Source organism: Oryctolagus cuniculus, chromosome 11 (genome assembly GCF_051225735.1).
Source record: "Oryctolagus cuniculus isolate XC-2025 breed Fujian yellow rabbit chromosome 11, ASM5122573v1, whole genome shotgun sequence".
Taxonomy (NCBI): domain Eukaryota; kingdom Metazoa; phylum Chordata; class Mammalia; order Lagomorpha; family Leporidae; genus Oryctolagus; species Oryctolagus cuniculus.
In genome coordinates, this window is record NC_142877.1 from 34098894 (window position 1) to 34115794 (window position 16901).

The 16901-nt window shown below is 39.8% G+C and overlaps 1 protein-coding gene across 50 annotated transcripts in view; it reads left to right on the forward strand.

Annotated features, from left to right (window-relative positions):
* The window catches only part of PLCB4 (phospholipase C beta 4), a 440816-nt gene that overhangs the window by 191337 nt on the left and 232578 nt on the right, over window positions 1-16901 (forward strand). For 7 of the 50 annotated variants that reach the window (XM_051846249.3, XM_089307304.1, XM_051846245.3 and 4 more), the window contains exon 3: window positions 5818-5890. The exons of the other annotated variants lie outside the window; for them this stretch is intronic. The gene's annotated coding sequence lies outside the window, so the exon portion shown is untranslated. The remainder of the gene's footprint in view (window positions 1-5817; window positions 5891-16901) is intronic. 50 annotated transcript variants of the gene reach the window in all.

Genomic DNA, 16901 nt, shown 5'->3' on the forward strand with positions numbered 1-16901 from the left:
CAAATAAACAGATGGGTATCTGAGAGCTAGGGATGGAGATGTGAATAATGGTATTAGAGATGGAATTTGAAGCTTTGAGACCCCATGCACTCATCTAGGAAGAGAAAATACACAAAGACAGATAATTTGAACATACACAGGTTAAATAAAACCAGAGAATTTAGGGTTAAGAAGTGCTGGATCAGGGAAAATTAGGCAAATGGGAAATCACTGTCACCAAGAAGGAAAGACTGGATAGTTGGGTGAAATGTTGTTGAAATGGTTGATAGGGACAAAGAAAAGATAATCATTGGACTTCCTATTATTGGAATCCCTGAGGACCTTGATAAAAGGGAAGAATTCTAACTGGAATGGTCGGGAGAGAAAGATAAGTGAAAAACTAAAGTCTGTATGTGTTGATACTTCTGAGGAATTGGGTTAGGGACAGCATTATCATTTGGAAAGGGCACTGGAGAGAGAGACTGGAAGTGTGTAATGATCACATGATATTCATTTTAGAGAGTAGAGGAGTAAAGAGAATAAAGAAGGATTAATAGACAGTGTTTGAATATGCATTTGAGATTTGTAGTCATACATTTAAAGTGAAGACACGTCAATGTGGCTTTGAGTTTTTCTCTTGCCTAGTTCGACTCCATGATCAGAGAAGCTTACTAGACAGAGAATCAATTGTAACTGTGTCTGGAAAATTAGCAAAGTGAATATGATGGAAAGAGACTGAGGCAATGCAGTGAAGAGCAGTGGTAAGGTCTGATGGGCGATGGAATTTAGGATAGATAAGAAGAGGCCTGAGCACTCTGATGGATAGTGAAAGGGCAGTAGGATCTCTGGAGTACAGTACTCTCTGAGATGGTAGCTATTGGACTTGGAGTTCTAATAGAACAATTATTGGGCAGGGAAGGGATACTCGCATGTGAGTTTTAGCAGGAGTATAGTAGCTGGTGATGACAATGTCAGGCAAATGCCCATAGACAAGAGTGACTGAAGTTGGGTGGATAAAGATATCCTTGGAGGTTAAAAAGTTGAGGGTTTGGGGGGCCAGAGTTGTGGCACAGCAGGTTAAGCCAGTGCCTGCTATGTTGTCATCCTGAAAGGGTTCTTGTTTGAGTCCTGGTTGCTCTACTTCAAATCCAGCTGCCTGCTAATGTGCTTGGGAAAGCAATGGAAGATGGCCAAATGCTTTGACCCCTGCCACCGACATGGGAGACACAGATGAAGCTCCAGGATCCTGCCTTTGGCCTTGCCTAGCTATGGTTGCTGCAGCCATTTGGGGAGTGAACCAGTGGATGGAAGATCTCTCTGTTTTTCCCTCTCTGTGTAACTCTGCTTTTCAAATAAATAAGTCCATTAAAAACAGCAAAAAAATTCAAGGATTTTGACCTTACCTTTGCTCATCTTAGGACATAGACATTAGAATGTATTGACCCATATTATCACAGAAAAATGTACAAGAGTACTTCAAAAATTCATGGAAAATGATATTAAAAGATAGGTTTAGGGGCTAGTGTTGTGTTTCAGTGGGTTAAGCTACCACTTGTGATGCCGGCATCCCATGTTGGAGTACTAGTTTGAGTCTTTCTAATTCAGCTCCCTTCTAATATGCCTGAAAAAGCAGTAGAGTTTAACCCAAGTTATTGGGCTCCTGCCACCCCCATGGGAGATCTGGATGGGGTTCCTGGCTCATGACTTTGGCCTTGCCCAGCTCCAGCAGTTGTGGCCATTTGGAGAGTGAACTAGTATATGGAAGATTGCGCTCTCTCTCTCTTTCCCTTTCTGTATCACTCTGCCTTTCAAATAAAGAAATCCTCAACAAAAATTTTGGTACAAACAAATTTGAAATCTATGCATATGAGGCATCTTCCAAAAGCTTATGAAAATATGAGAAATCTGCATGGTTACAAAAATGTTGTACTAAAGTTTAAAATTTCATGTTTCTATGGACATTCTGAAGTACCCTCATAAAGCAGTGTACAGGATCCCTTTGACTGTAGTTCATGTAAACTGACACTATTTCTGTAGACCATGTAGTGGAAAATGTAATATCTAACCGTCAGTGTAGCATTAAGCACCCAGAAAGATTGGTGGTTTTCTCAATCCCACTTTCAGAAATCCCTGGGAAGACAATGAATGGGCTAGCATGGATTTTGAAGCCTACATGGGACCATTCAGCCTTGACTGGCAGAGTTCCCAGATGTGGAAGTGGGTTGTTGGGTAGATAATCCCATAAATGCCCCCCTTCAAACACCAGCTGGTCTGCATCATTAAGAGAGTAAGAAAGGCTCAGGCAAGACACACTTCATGAGCAAACCCTTATTGAAGAGAGATGAGTGCAATTTAGACTCTACAGTCACTGTTTTTGGCGTCTTACACAAGTGGTCTGGATCTTGTTATTAGCTTACCTTTCTGGTTTTGTTCAGCCTAAAATTTAGTAGGCTGTGATTGCCTGTATCTATTCTAGACCAAATATCTCTGTCCTAGATGCCTTGGTTCATTTGTTTATAAAATCTCTTTATTGAAGTGTAAACAACTTGTATTTAGATTAAGTTCTGTCCTCACAACTCCTCTTCTGATCACTGTCCCTTCCTTAATGATTTACCTCTCTTGATTTTTTTACTATAGATTAATTTTGTCTCTCTCTTTTTTTTTTTAATTATTTACTTGAAATGCAGAAAGAGAGAGATAGAGATCCCCCATCTGCTGGTTCACTCCCTAACTGCTTGCAACAGCCAGGATTGGGCCAGTCTGAAACTAGGAGCCTGGAACTTTATCTGGGTCTCCCATGAGGGTGCTTAGCCATCACCCACTGCACTCCAGGGTGCTCATTAGCAGGAAGCTGTGATCATGAGCAGAGCTAATACTTGAACTCAGGCACTCTGATATGGGCGTCCCAAATACTACACCAAATGACTGCCCCAATCTTGTCTCTTGATGTCTGCATTAAAGAATCTGGTTATATTGAGCAGTCACGCTAGCCTGGGTAAAACAAAGAGCATTTAAATGACCTATGGATCTGTGCTTCCTCCGAAGCCTGAACATCTCGATGCTATTCCCTCCCCATCCCAGACTGAGGGAGAGTAACCTTCCAGTATAAGGAACTACATTATCCTCAAAGGCTGCTGGTAATTACATAATGAAATAAATTGATAGAACACAGGTTCCTTTTCTAATATCCAGGCTTTTCAACTCTCATGTTATTTTGCTTATCGTTTATTTTTTTTTTCAAATAGGAATCTTAGAAACATTTATAACAAGATTTCTGCAGGGAACAACACACGTAGACGCAGGCTAATTGTGCCAGGCAGTGTTTAATCTTTCATTTGTGTGTCTGTAATGGAGACAGCTCTTCTGATAAAGGTAACAGATGCTGACTTAAATGCTCTTCTGTCCTCTGTAACAGAGCAGGGATGGGAGACGTCAGACTCTGAGTCAGGGCTTTCCTGGACTCAGTTTGAATTGATGGGAGAGGCACTTATTGCAGACAAGCGGGAGCATGCTACAAGAGTTTCTATGGAAACTAACAATGTCAGATGAGACCAACGGCTGAATGCTGTTTCCTCCAAAGGTAGCTTAGGTTATATGGTTTTGCATAAAAGTTTGGCCTGGAAGAAACAAAAGAATAAAATCTCTGCTTTCATGGGCACAGACAACTGAAGTATGTTTTATTTACCCCCAGAATTCATTTCTCTTGTTTTGGATTATCCCATATATGTTATCCTAATAGGTGATAGTTTTTATTCTAGAACTTCCCTAAATAATACCTTGGTGATACAATTACTATGTCACAAAAAATAGCTTGTGGAATAGTATAGCACCCTCCCATAAATCTTAAGAGACTGTGAATCAAAGAAAATAAGAAATTTAAAGCATGAATTTTTCTGGGTTCCTTGCTTTATTTTTTCCTCACGTTTTTACAGTGTATTTCTTGGAATATAATTTATATATAGGAAAATGCACAAATCCTAGTTCAATACATGTATAAATATAATATATACCCACTTCCTAGGTTAATATGTGTATTTGTATACCTGGTATAGTGTCATTTGGATACACACACACTGCATACCCCTGTCATTGTTAGCTCATTGTGGTTAAGGGTCACTTTTTCATATTTCTCTCTAAGGCTGCCTTGTAGAACTTGCTAATCTAGTTTCTAAGACTTCCATGGTACTTAGTAGATTTTCACCGAGTTGAATTCAGCAGGGTTCACTTAAACGGAGGGTTTGCACATGTGTCTTACAATTAAGAGTTAATAAGGATTGCCCCTGATTCCTATCAGCTGCTTCTGCTAGCCATACGTTCACTTACTCATCAAGTGCTTATTGAACCCTTATAAGACATGCTGCCAGATGTTGTCATCTACAAATATAAATCAAAGACAGAATATTTCTTCCCACAGCCTGTAAACTGTAAGTAGAAGTTAAATAATGGTTACAAACAATTAGAAATCAGGATAGAAAGTCCTAAAGTCTGCAAGAAATGTAAAAACAATGAGATGGCCAAGGATGTGGTTGTTCTAGATCTTGAAGATAGAAGGATTCAGGCTGAGGGAGACAAGGATGTAGGGAAAAACAATTAGAATACAGGAAAAAGGAGGAAACTCCTAGACTTCAACATAAGATAACTGAAGAGAAGTTATGGGGGAAACATAGGTGATGAGGATCTGATTAAAATGAGAAAGCTCTCAAATGTGATACAAGCAAGGTGTTTGACCTTGTTCCTGTAGGAGCTTACTACTCAAGGTGTTGTTCAGGAACCAGCAATATCACATGGGAGCTGGTTAGAGATGCTGAATCTTAGATCCCAGCTGACCTACAGCCTCAGAGTATCTGGTATGAAGCTCAGCCATCTGTTTTCAGAAACTCTGCAACACAGCACTAGACCACAGCTCCCGAGAACACAAACCAGAAGTGTTGCCAAAGTTTGTTCAGCAAAAGAGGAATTCCAAGTGGTGTTAATGTTTTTCATAGAGTGTAATGCTAAACTAAAACAGCCACTTTTCTTTACCATGGGATTCCCAGAAATAAGTCTTCTGATATAGACTGTGAATCCCCTAAAGGGAGTTACGGTATGCAGTGTTTTCCAAATGGTTTTTCCATGGAATCTTTTCTTTCCCAGTATTTTTCTAAGACCTAATGGAGAAATTATTGCTTGGAACACTCTAGGAGACTCTTGTTCTGAGCAGCGTTAAGCCAGAGAAAGTTTTTCATCAGGAAAAGAAAGGAGTAGCTTGATGAAAGCAGTGCAGTGTGGATAATCAGTTGGGTTGGTTGCAGGGCTGTAAGAAGGATATGGGAGGGGCTGGTGCTGTGACATAGTAGGCTAAAGCCTCCGCCTGAAGCGCCGGAATGCCATATGGGTACCAGTTTGTGTCCAGGCTGCTCATCTTCCGTTCCAGCTCTCTGCTTAGGGTGTGGGAAAGCAGTGGAAGATGGTCCAAGTACACATGGGGGACCTGGAAGGAGCTCCTGGCTCTTGGCCTTGGATCAGCTCAGCTTTGGCTCTTGTGGCCATTTGAGGAGTGAATCAGTGAAAGGAAGACCTCTCTCTCTCTCTCTCTCTCTCTCTCTCTCTCTCTGTCTCCCTTTTTCTCCCTCTGTAAGTCTGCCTCTCAAATAAATAAATAAATCTTTAAAAAAAAAGAAGTATATGAGGAGAAAAAAACAATGAGCATTGATATCACTGGGAAGCTTCCTGGAGTAGCTGGGTTAGAAGGTGACACTGAGGGGTGCTGAAGCAGGATGGTGCCTGTGGGGGCAGCACCAGTATATTCTAGTTTAACATTTAAGTCTAAAAGAGCTCTGCTTCACTTCTAATAAACAGATAGCTCATGGCTCGTGAAGATGATTTCTGACAGCAGAGGTGGTCTTTGCCAGCAGCCTGAAGTTACTGCCTGGTGAGTGGATGTGGGCTGCTGCACGTGTTGACGAGAAGGGGAGGAGGAGTCTATACCCTGAAAATGGATCGTTTGATTCACAAGAATCTTGTCCAATCCATTCAGTCACTTACATTACTTCCTCCATTTCACTTTCCTTATGGTTATGGAATGAAATATGATACCCAGTGAAGAAATATTTAGGCTTAGTTTTCTTTTAGCTGTATGCAAAATAGGAAGTAAATGAAAAGTTAAGTAGAAAATAATATCTGAGGAGCTACTATTTAACTACAGAGGAACTGCTTCTTTGAATGATGGCTTCTCGGATTTCAGTGCTACTAATGACTCTGTGGTTGGAGTAAATGCCTCGCTTCCCTCTTTCCTGTTATCTTGCCTCTTCAACTCTTGCAATTCCTGCTGTTAGAGAAGCTGGAATTGGAAATCACTCAGTCATTCTTTTTCACTCCTGGCAGTAGCAGCACATGTGCATGCACACACACTCACATACATATACACACAGTCAAACCTCATGAGAGAAAAAAGTGATCCAACAGCAGAATGAGAAACATAATTGGCCAAGCATAAAAGAAAAGGAAATGACAGAATGATGATTAGTGTTGACCAACACTGAATGTGATTGTCCAAGGCAGGATAGTTGTGGGATAAGTCATCAGAAGCTGTTAAGTGCTGTGCCTGGAGCAGCAATGGAAATGGGAAGCTGTATGCTGGGAACATATCCTCAGGGAGCCAAAATGAAGACAGCGCCTTCCCTAGAGAGTGTGTCTTGGTGGGAGTCAGGCAGAGTAGGGCTTAAGACATGGTCAGAAAGTCAGGCAATGAATCCCTTATCTGTGGTCACCATAATGTTGCATTATCAACACTCGGAACCTGCGTTTATAACCTTAAACATTTATTTTTGGTCAATTTATGGGTCAGCTGGGCATTTTTGCTGCTTTTGGCTAGGCTCACCAGGGCTTACTCATTCACTTGTGGTCAGCTAGGGGATCACTTGGCAGCTCATTAATCTTGGATAACTTTAGTTGGGATGACTTAGCTCTGTTCCATATGGTCTCTCATGCTCTTCCAGCCCGGCTTGTGCTTGTTTATGCATCTGAGCAAGGTTCCAAGAGAAGGAGCATGGGTGGCTTCTTCATTCTTTTGGTCAAAACATGCCCCCCAGCCAACCCCAGACTTAGAATGGGAAGGGAATTCAAGTTTACAGGATGGACAGCAAGGACAGAAAGGTTATTAATTGGAGTAATCAAAGCAATCTGCCATAGACTCTGCTCTAAATATCATGCCTGGGGGACTGGGCGGTTATTTGGTCAGACTCATGGGCCTGGAAGACTCACCAGCACTCACAGCTTGGAAAAGTTTCAGAAAATAAAACAGGAATAATCATTTTGAGAAGATCAGCTTTTAAGAAGGGGATTTGGAATGGGACCTCTGTCAGGTTCATCTGTGGGAAAGAGAGCCCTTTCTCTAAGAGGCAGGTGAAAACAAAGTGGTGGCACATGGGTCTGTCAATAAGTTTACTTCCTGTTGATGTTCATTTGAGCTTGAAAGTGGATCATTCCATCTGAGTAAGTCCAATTCTATATGAGCAATGGCTAGATTTCTCACATTTAGGCATTTTCTGATTTACTAGTAGAACTGAGATAAGGGGATTCAAATGCTCAGTGGGCATAGATGAGGCTCTCTGGCTGTCCCTTGGGGCTTTTCTCAACTTGGAAGTGCTTCTTCCTCATGTTCTACCTAACTGAGAATTAGAGTAGTGGTTCTCAAAGTGTGGTCTGCAGCTGAGCTGCATCAGCGTTACCTGGCAACCTATTAGAAATGCAGATTCTCAAGCCCACCCTACATCCATGGGATCAAAACCTCTGGGGATGGGGTCCAGGAGTCTGTGCCTTCAGGTGACTTTCTTGTGTGCTCTCCTTGAAAGCAGTTGCTGTTCTAGGTACTATGCTAAGATTGTATGTGGTTTTGACAGATTTAGAAAAGGTAAAAGAGACAGATTTAGGAAATAAAACAAAGGGCATCCAGTTATATCTGAATTAAAGGTCATCAATGAGTAATTTTTTATATTAATATGTCCCATGTAACATTTGGGACATTTGAAGGGTCTTCAAAAAGTTTATGGAAAAGTGGAATTAAAAGGTAAGTTCATTTTGATACATACAAAAAATTTGAAAGTCATACAGTCTTTCAAAATAATATGCATTTTCCATGAACATTTTTAGGAGTTTTATTTATTTGAGAGGCATACAGAGACAGATACAGATATACACACACACATACACACAAACACAAGCACAGAGCTCGCATTCATGGGTTCAGTCCCCAAATACCTTCAACGGACCAGGAGAGGCTGGACTGGGCTGGAGGCGCAGGAGCCAGGAACACAATTCAGGTATCCTATGAAGGCAGCAGATAGCCAGTTACTGAGCCATCACTGCTGTCTCCCTGGGTGTGCAATGGCAGGAAGCCGGAGCTGGGAATTAAACTGAAGCACTCAGGAAATAAGACGCAGGCATCTGAAATACTTGGCCCTACTCCCTCTATGAATTATTGAGGACCCTTTGAATTTAAACTAAAATGTTGTTGATCTAAAAATCTACTGTAACTGGATGGCAACCCTAGAAACAAGTGTAGAAAAAAACTGCAGAAGCTTCAAAGAACAATTAGGATAGACGTTTTAGGCAAAGGTTGAAGATACTGACTTGGTGAACCCAGAGAAGAGAGCCCTAGTGGGATTAATAGGTTGGAGGATTTTATTTAAAGGGAATGCTGCTGAGCTGTTCCTTGTGGCTGCTGAAATTAACTTAGAAGAATTTTCTCTTAGGAGGAGGCAAGACTTCCTATCAATAAATGACTTCAGTAGGGGTCCTGAGTGATTCTGTGATTTTCAAAAGTAGCCAGATGCATTTGGAAATTTCATGTGATTATAACACAGCCAGGCCTCCAAAATGTATCTGTGAAGGAGCAGTTAAGAGAGGCAATAGCCATCAGGAGGTGGAGCAGATGAATTCTCAAACTCCTCCATGACTTTAGTAAGATTGATTGAACTTGAAATTTTTACACCCTTGTTTTTCCAAAAGTTCATAGTCTTTCGACTGTTTTTCAAACTTTCAAACTGGAGGGTTGTTTTTTAGAACATGGATATGAAGGAGAGGCTTTAAAACAGAGTTGTTGAGAGAAGGCTTTAGATCCAGTCTTCCTGGGTTTGCTCTTCCTAGTTCTGAGACCTGAGGCTACTTTGTTCCTCAACATTTTCATCTGTAAATTGGGAATTATTAGTTACTAATTAGTATTTCCTGTTTTTTTGTGAGGCTTAATCGAATTTATCTAAAATATTTTTATCTAAAATATTTCTAAAAATCTAAAATATAATAACTATCTGAGTCTTCATCAAAGGTTAATTTATATTATTAAGGACATGAGTCTCTATGTATTCTTGCTGTCAAAGGTTGCTACTTATATAGCTAATGAACACTTTATTATATAAGAGAGAAGCGTTGTCCCCTGTGAGAAATAATGACATGTCTGTGACTCTTTAATCTTGGGGTCTTGACTTAAAGCTCACAGTGTTGGTATTCTCTGGTGTTCCTGCAGAAATGAGTCATGACTCATTCCTCTTTCTCTGTCCAGATCAACTTTCCCACATCTCCCAGAAACTCCCAAGAGAACTGAGTTTCATTTCCCATTGCAAATTGAATTCAATTAAAAAAGCTGTAAAAGAATGCCATATAATGTCACACAGATCCTAATGACATTTCCAAAATATTTTTGACAAACTTGAACTCTAAATCAACTTAGTTCTGCCAGTAAGTCATGGAAAAATTTTAATCTGATGATTTTTTATCAGAATTATGGATTCAGTTGAGGTTGGTTGCAAGGAAACCTTATTTTGGAGATGAAAATGAGCTGATTGTCTTTCTTAGCTCCTTATAGGAAATAATTTTTTTTTTTTTTTTTTTTTTTTTTTTTTTTTTGACAGGCAGAGTGGACAGTGAGAGAGAGAGAGAGACAGAGAGAGAAAGGTCTTCCTTTTGCCGTTGGTTCACCCTCCAATGGCCGCCGCTGCAGCCGGCGCACCGCGCTGATCCTGGCAGGAGCCAGGAGCCAGGTGCTTTTCCTGGTCTCCCATGGGGTGCAGGGCCCAAGCACCTGGGCCATCCTCCACTGCACTCCCTGGCCATAGCAGAGAGCTGGCCTGGAAGAGGGGCAACCGGGACAGAATCCGGCGCCCCAACCGGGACTAGAACCCGGTGTGCCGGCGCCGCAAGGTGGAGGATTAGCCTATTGAGCCACGGCGCCGGCTCCTTATAGGAAATAAAAAGGTAACACAAGCAGCATAAAATACATAGTTCTATCTTACAGCCTCCAAAAATAAATCTCATGCTATAACAGTTTATTTACTGTATCAGAATGTTACTGTGTTTGTTTGATGATCAATAAAATGAAGAGTGTTGAGGTACAGATTTGGTTTTTTGTTTGCTGAAATTTAAATTTGTTCTTTTTATTAACTTCCCTTTTGAATTTGCAAAATGCTATGCATTCCATCTTGTGCTTAAATTCTGACAGTAAGTGGCAAAGACTGTTAATTTTTTCTCAGTAAAGAAAATGCACTATGTTGACTGTATCAGTGTCCTGACACAGCAAGCATTTATTATTATTGAGTCTGTGGTGACACTGGGGAATTCTGAAGAAGTGGGCCAGAGGGCCAGATTTGATTGATCTCAGCTGGGATTTCCAAGTGTCTGTGTCAGTTGATGGGTTGGATGGTGCCTGTTTCCTCAACAACAGCCGCCTGCTTCATGCCTCTGAGGTTGGCCAGTTGTAGAGTGAGGATGGGATAGGTGGCCCAAGTGTGTGTCATTATCCAGAAGGTAGCTAATACCTGTTTACCTGGGAGAGGCAGGATGTCAAGAGAGACACAGAAAGACTGAAGTGGGTAAGGTCTCTTGAGACTTGTTATATGTTCACTTCTGTTATATTCTGTCACCTGAAGTAAGTCCAAAGGTTAGCTTAGATTTATCTTCACCTCTTAATGGAAGGGTCACAGAGTTACTTGGCAAAATGATGGTCCCTGAAATCCACGTGAAATTCCTGGAAACTGTGAATGTCACCTTAGGTGGCAAAATATGATTAAGTTAAGGGTCATTATTGGAAAAGTTTATCCTAGATTATCCAGTTAGGCCTTAAATGCAATCTCAGTGATCTGTTTTCCATATGAGAGAGGCAAAGGGATATTGAGAGGGACCCATAGAAGAGAAGCTGAAGTGAAGACTGAGACAGAGACTGGACTGATGTGACCACAAGCCAGAGATGACCCTACCCACAGAAGCTGGGAGGGGCAAGCCTCTTCCTCCAAGCCTCTGAAGAAAGTGTGAGCTTGCAAGCATCAAGCCTCCAGAATTGAGAGAAAATAAGTTTCTCTTGTTTTAAGCCACTCAATGTACAGTAATTTATTACAGCAGCCATAGGAGACTAAACCAGGCATACATGTCAGATAGATGGAGAGTTGAAAATGTTTTATAACCATATATAAATTTAAAAAATTTTGTGTAATGCTTTTTCACATAGTGTTTATCATGTTATTACAAAGCTATAAAACACTATTTAAACAGTTGCATAATGCATAATGTATATTGAGTTAGGTTAGGTAAACATTTTCTGCTTACTGAAAGTTCTTTGGGTTTTTCAGAGGAAACCAGTGCATGTGACAACAAAGTTGTGTATCCTGCATCGTGATTCATTGTGTCTTGCCACTTGACTTCATCAGGCCCATGGTGTCTGTTTTTAGGATTATTATAATCACCTTTGTGATGATCTCATGGTATATAAACTGCTATGACAGATTAGTGTTCTATATAAAAATCACCCTTGGCTAAGAACTTTAAGTGATGTCCAATTGCAAATGTTAATTCTTTATGCTCTGTGGTAGAGGTGCCCTACTACAGTTGTCTGGATACTGCTTTTTTTTTTTTTTTTTTTTTTAAGGTTTATATGCTTGTATTGTTTATCTTTTGTTTCATTGAATGGAAAATTTAAATCTGACCTTGTGAGTCTATTAATGCTTTGGGAGTGATGCATATATGTTTAGTTTATTGAGCACTCCAACTATATTTTCAAATTCTTTAAGCCCCAACTTTAAGACTGGTTCCTTCATGAAGTTTTCTCTGATCTCTAGTGTTAATTCCCCATTGGTGTATAGAAAATTACCTTGAAGTTATTGACTTGAAACATCTCAAAACTATTATAATTCTGGAAGTCAGGAGACCAAAATGTGTATCAATGGGCTCATGTCAAGGGGTCACCAGGGCTGCGTTCCTTTCTGGAGGTTGAAGGTGGAGGATCAGTTTCCTGCCCTTTTCCATCTTCCAGAGGTTGCCTGCAGTCCTTGCCTTGTTGTCCCTCCTCTACCTTCAAAACAATCAAATCTTTGTCACAATGCTATCTTTCTGTTTCTTACCCTTCTGCCTCCTTTACCTCCATTTAAGGACCTTTGTGATTACCATGGATCCACCCAGATAATCATGGATAATGCGTTTATTTTAAGACCAGCTGATTAAGATCAGCAATCTTAATGCTACCTTTAATTCCTTTTGCAATATAAAATATTTACAGGTTCTAGGCATTGGGAAAGGGTTGTCTTTAGGGAGCTGTTATTCTGTGTACCACATCTCCTAAATGACTATCTCAATTTTTTTTACTAATATGAATGCTTTATTTCTCCTTATAGTTTAACCTTTTCTCTGATGTGCTTCTTACTTGTTTTGAGGGAGAAATTTCTTGGTCAGAAGTTCATTTTTAAGCTTCCTACAAGTTGTTATCAACTTCGTTTGGATCATATACCCACAAATTACACCAATTACTGGCAATAATAAATTATTTGCAATAATAAAGACCTCAGTCATCTTTGATTATTCTCCAAATGACTGCAGCATTCATGGATGGGCCAGACCAGAGCCAGGAGCCAGTAACTCCATCTGGATCTCTCACATGAGTGGCAGAAAGCCAAGTACTTGGTCCATCATCTGCCTCCCAGGTGCATTAACAGGAAAGGTTAGAAGCAGAGGAACTGGGACTCAAACCAGCATCCTGATATAGAATACCGGTATCCCAAGTGAAGCTTAATCCACTGTGCTACAATGCCTGCCCCTCTGTACCCTATTGGTTCTGCTTTTATGGAGAACTCTGATTAATATACAGTGAAGTCAGAATCATTGGTTTTTCCCAGTGCTGGCCCACCCCCTCACATGACATTGTAACCCAAGCAATATCGTAGGAGAAGCTCTTGGGTGAGTAATTTCCATAGTTTACTTCCCTCTGGCCTATGGACTTTTTTTTTGTAAGCAGAGTGAGGAGTCTGGTTTCTATATTTCCCTATCAGCAGTTTCCCTATTGGTTGCCTTCCTCATTCTCCCATCAGTATAGGTCCCCCACTACTGCCAATGATGGTCCTACATAGATTCAATATATAGGGCCATCATGGACTGATAGTTTACATTTGAAAGTTAAATTAGTCTTTTGACTTTATTTGTAGAGCTTTAGATTAAAAAAGTTTCAGATTAGAAAATATAATTCTTGAAATGTGAAGTGGTGACATAAGACTTAAAATATGGTGTTGTTAAAAATATACTGTGTGGGGCAGGCATTTGACTTACTAATTAAGATGCTCGTTGAGATACCCGTGTCCCATGTCATAGTGCCTGTGTTTGAGTCCTGGCTCTGGCTCCCCATTCTAGCTTCCTGCTAATGCAGACCCTGAGAGGTAGCAGCTGATGGCTCAAGTAGCTGGGTTCTTGCCACCCAGGTGAGATCTGGATTGAGTTCCTAGCTCCTAGTTCCTTCTAGGCTCTGCCTCTGTTGTTGTAGACATTTGTTGTGGCAGAGGATGGGAACTTTTTGTCTCTCTCAATCCCCCTTTCAAATAAAAAATTCATATTTATATAACTTATCAAATACTTAAATTACAATGAAAAATGAATATGGTAAAATATCCATAGAATTTTTGCAAGTCTTTGCAAGTGATCCAGTATCTGTTCAGCGAAAATTTCCTGAGAACTGTAGTCCATATAGCTCAACCTGTGTATGGAGCAGCAATATAGGACAAATGTATGTCAAATTTCTAACACTGGGCCGGCACTGTGGTGCAGTGGGTTAAAGCTCTGGCCTGAAGTGCTGGCATCCCATATGGGCGCCGGTTCTAGTCCTAGCTGCTCCTCTTCCGATCCAGCTTTCTGCTATGGCCTTGGACAGCAGTAGAAGATGGCCGCTGCACCCGCGTGGGAGACCCGGAAGAAGCTCCTGGCTCCTGGCTTTGGATTGGCGTAGCTCCAGCCGTTGCGGCCATCTGGGGAGTGAACCAGCGAATGGAAGACCTCTCTGTCTCTACCTCTCTCTGTAACTCTGTCAAATAAATAAAATTAATCTTTAAAAAAAAATCTAATACTGAAATTCACAGGTAGCATGAAGAATCACCTCACATTTTGGAAAGCCAGAGAAATTTTAACTCATCTACAATCACTTTATTCAGTAAAAAGAAGCCAGTTAATAATGAAATGTACATTGTAGCTGGTAAAATATTTATGCTTGCATATGGAGAAGCACTTCAAGAGTTCATGGAAAAATAGAAAAGAAGTAAGTTTATTTTGGTGCAGGAAAATTTGAAATTCATACATATGGAGGGTTTGTTAAACTTTTCCTGTAACTGGCCACACTGTATAGTTTAAAAACCCTAAAAGTATTTGCTCCCTCTGTTGCAACTACTCAACTCTGCCATAGATATGTAAATGGAGCCATGTCTGAGTTCCAGTAAAAACTTATTTACAAAAATAAGTAGCAGTACACGTCCCATTGGCTTTTGTTTGTTACTTCCCATGACTAAAGGCTCATGCCCAAATCTGTTGGGACCATTGCAAAATTAATGGTATATGCTCCATATTATCTTCGTGAATTCTAGAACATCAGAGCTCAAAGGATTTTCGTTAAGAGATTATGGGCCTCTAGCTGACACTTGAAGGTAGTCTTCTAGAGGAGAAAGTCATCTATATTATGGTCAAGTATTGGAGGAACAGCTAAGGTTCAAATAGTACTAGTGCATTAATCAGAATGAGTTTTGTGAAGACCAAATTATTTAACACGTAGATTGACTTTTTTCCCTAAGCAACAAGAAAGTCAGAAGTTGGTAGTCCAGAGCTGGTTCAGAAGTTAAGTGATTTCCGGAGGGATTCAGCCTCTGACTACATTTATTCTCCAATATCCTTAGTTGGTAACTTTCATCCTAATGTTCATTGCTTCCTGGTTGCAAGATGGGTGTTTTACCTCCAGGTGTCACACGCATACTCCTAGCAGAAAGAAAAAAGGAAGAGGAGTTAGAGAAGTAGAAACTTACCTACCAAATCTAAACATATCTGTCATTGAACTAAATAGGGTCACAAGGTTACCCATAATTATAAGGAAGCATCAGGATGCAAATATTCTTATTTGGGTTCATTTTCATCACCATCCAAACTCAGAAGGGACATTGGGTGGACAAGTCACACACCATCTGCTGAGGCATCTGTTTTTGTTTTGGTGGCTGTTATGTTTCATTACAGATATTTAACATTGGATTGTCTTCTCCCCTGGGCTGCATATCTTTTTAAGTATCCCCAGGGTTAGCAGCTTGTTTTCCATTGGAGTTGGAAAATTAAATAACATTATTCACATTTTTATGTAAATGTATAATATGCATGTTTAATGACTTGAGAGTGGTCTTCAGAAAGACATTTTCCTGTGGATTTCAGTTCTGGAGGACTATGTTTAGATGAGACTCTCAGTCTGTGGGATAGCAAGGTTTGAGGAAAGAGCCAAGTTGAAATAAATGGAAGGCAACTTACACTTTGAGCTTTGTAAGCAAGTCTTTGTTCTGATGGGGGATGATTGCACATTAGGGCACAATTTTATGAACTCATAGTACTTTAAGTTACTCAGTAACTTTTTAAAATATGGATCTGATACAAGTTTGAAAGAAAAGCAATTAAATAGGCACACAGAGACCATTTAGTTGTTTCTGGTGTATCTTGGGATTCTTGTCCTCTTGTCTGAGGCAGTATTAATTCTCCTGTAAATAGGGCAGTTGATTGGCTCTTTCTTTGTCACAGGCTATCATAATAAAGGTTTCAGGTACCTGCACAATTTTAATTGTGTCTTTGCTTTAGTGAGATGTCTTAAGATGGCTCAAGTGGGAATGGTATGCAAATAAATTGTTGTTTAGGTTTTAAATGTAACTGAAATTTTGTTCAACTAAATTCTGTAGTTATTAATTCTAGAATCTGTTTCAGTAGGGCCATTATGATTAAGAATAACCTTGACCTTAATCTGTCAGATAAATCCTGTCCCTGAAGTAATGCAAAATAGACCCTCCTCTGTCATATTCTTTCAGTAAGAAACCAAATGGTTCACGGTATCAGGATTAAGGGATCACCAAAAATTATTTCTGAGGTTACCAGAAATGGAGGAATTCTAATTTTGATAAGAATAAATGGAGCCAGGTAGATGAAAAGGTATTTCAAAAGATTTATGGAAAATGGAATTTTAAAGAGTTTATTTGGTGTAAATTATTTTTTCAATTTATTTTTATATTTTCTTATTTTATGAATAGAAAAAGGTTTTCTTATTTAAATTATATAAGTTTCATATATCTCGTATGTACAGATTTAGGAACTTAGTGGCACTTCCCCCTATACCCTCTCTCCTGCCCATGCTCCAACCCTTCTTCCTCCTTTCTCTTGGATTCCCACTCTTAATTTTTACATTGATCTATTTATTTAAGTATACTTAATGCTCATATAGTTAATCCTATTCAAAGTAAAAGAGTTCAACAAATAGTATGAAAGGAAAGAGAACAAAACAAAACACTGTTCCTCAATGGAAGAGACAAGGGCTATAAACAATCATCGATTCTCAAAATGTTTGTTTCACTCCAATATATTACATTTCAGGTATTCTCTTAGTTACCTCAGATAAGGGAAAACATATGATA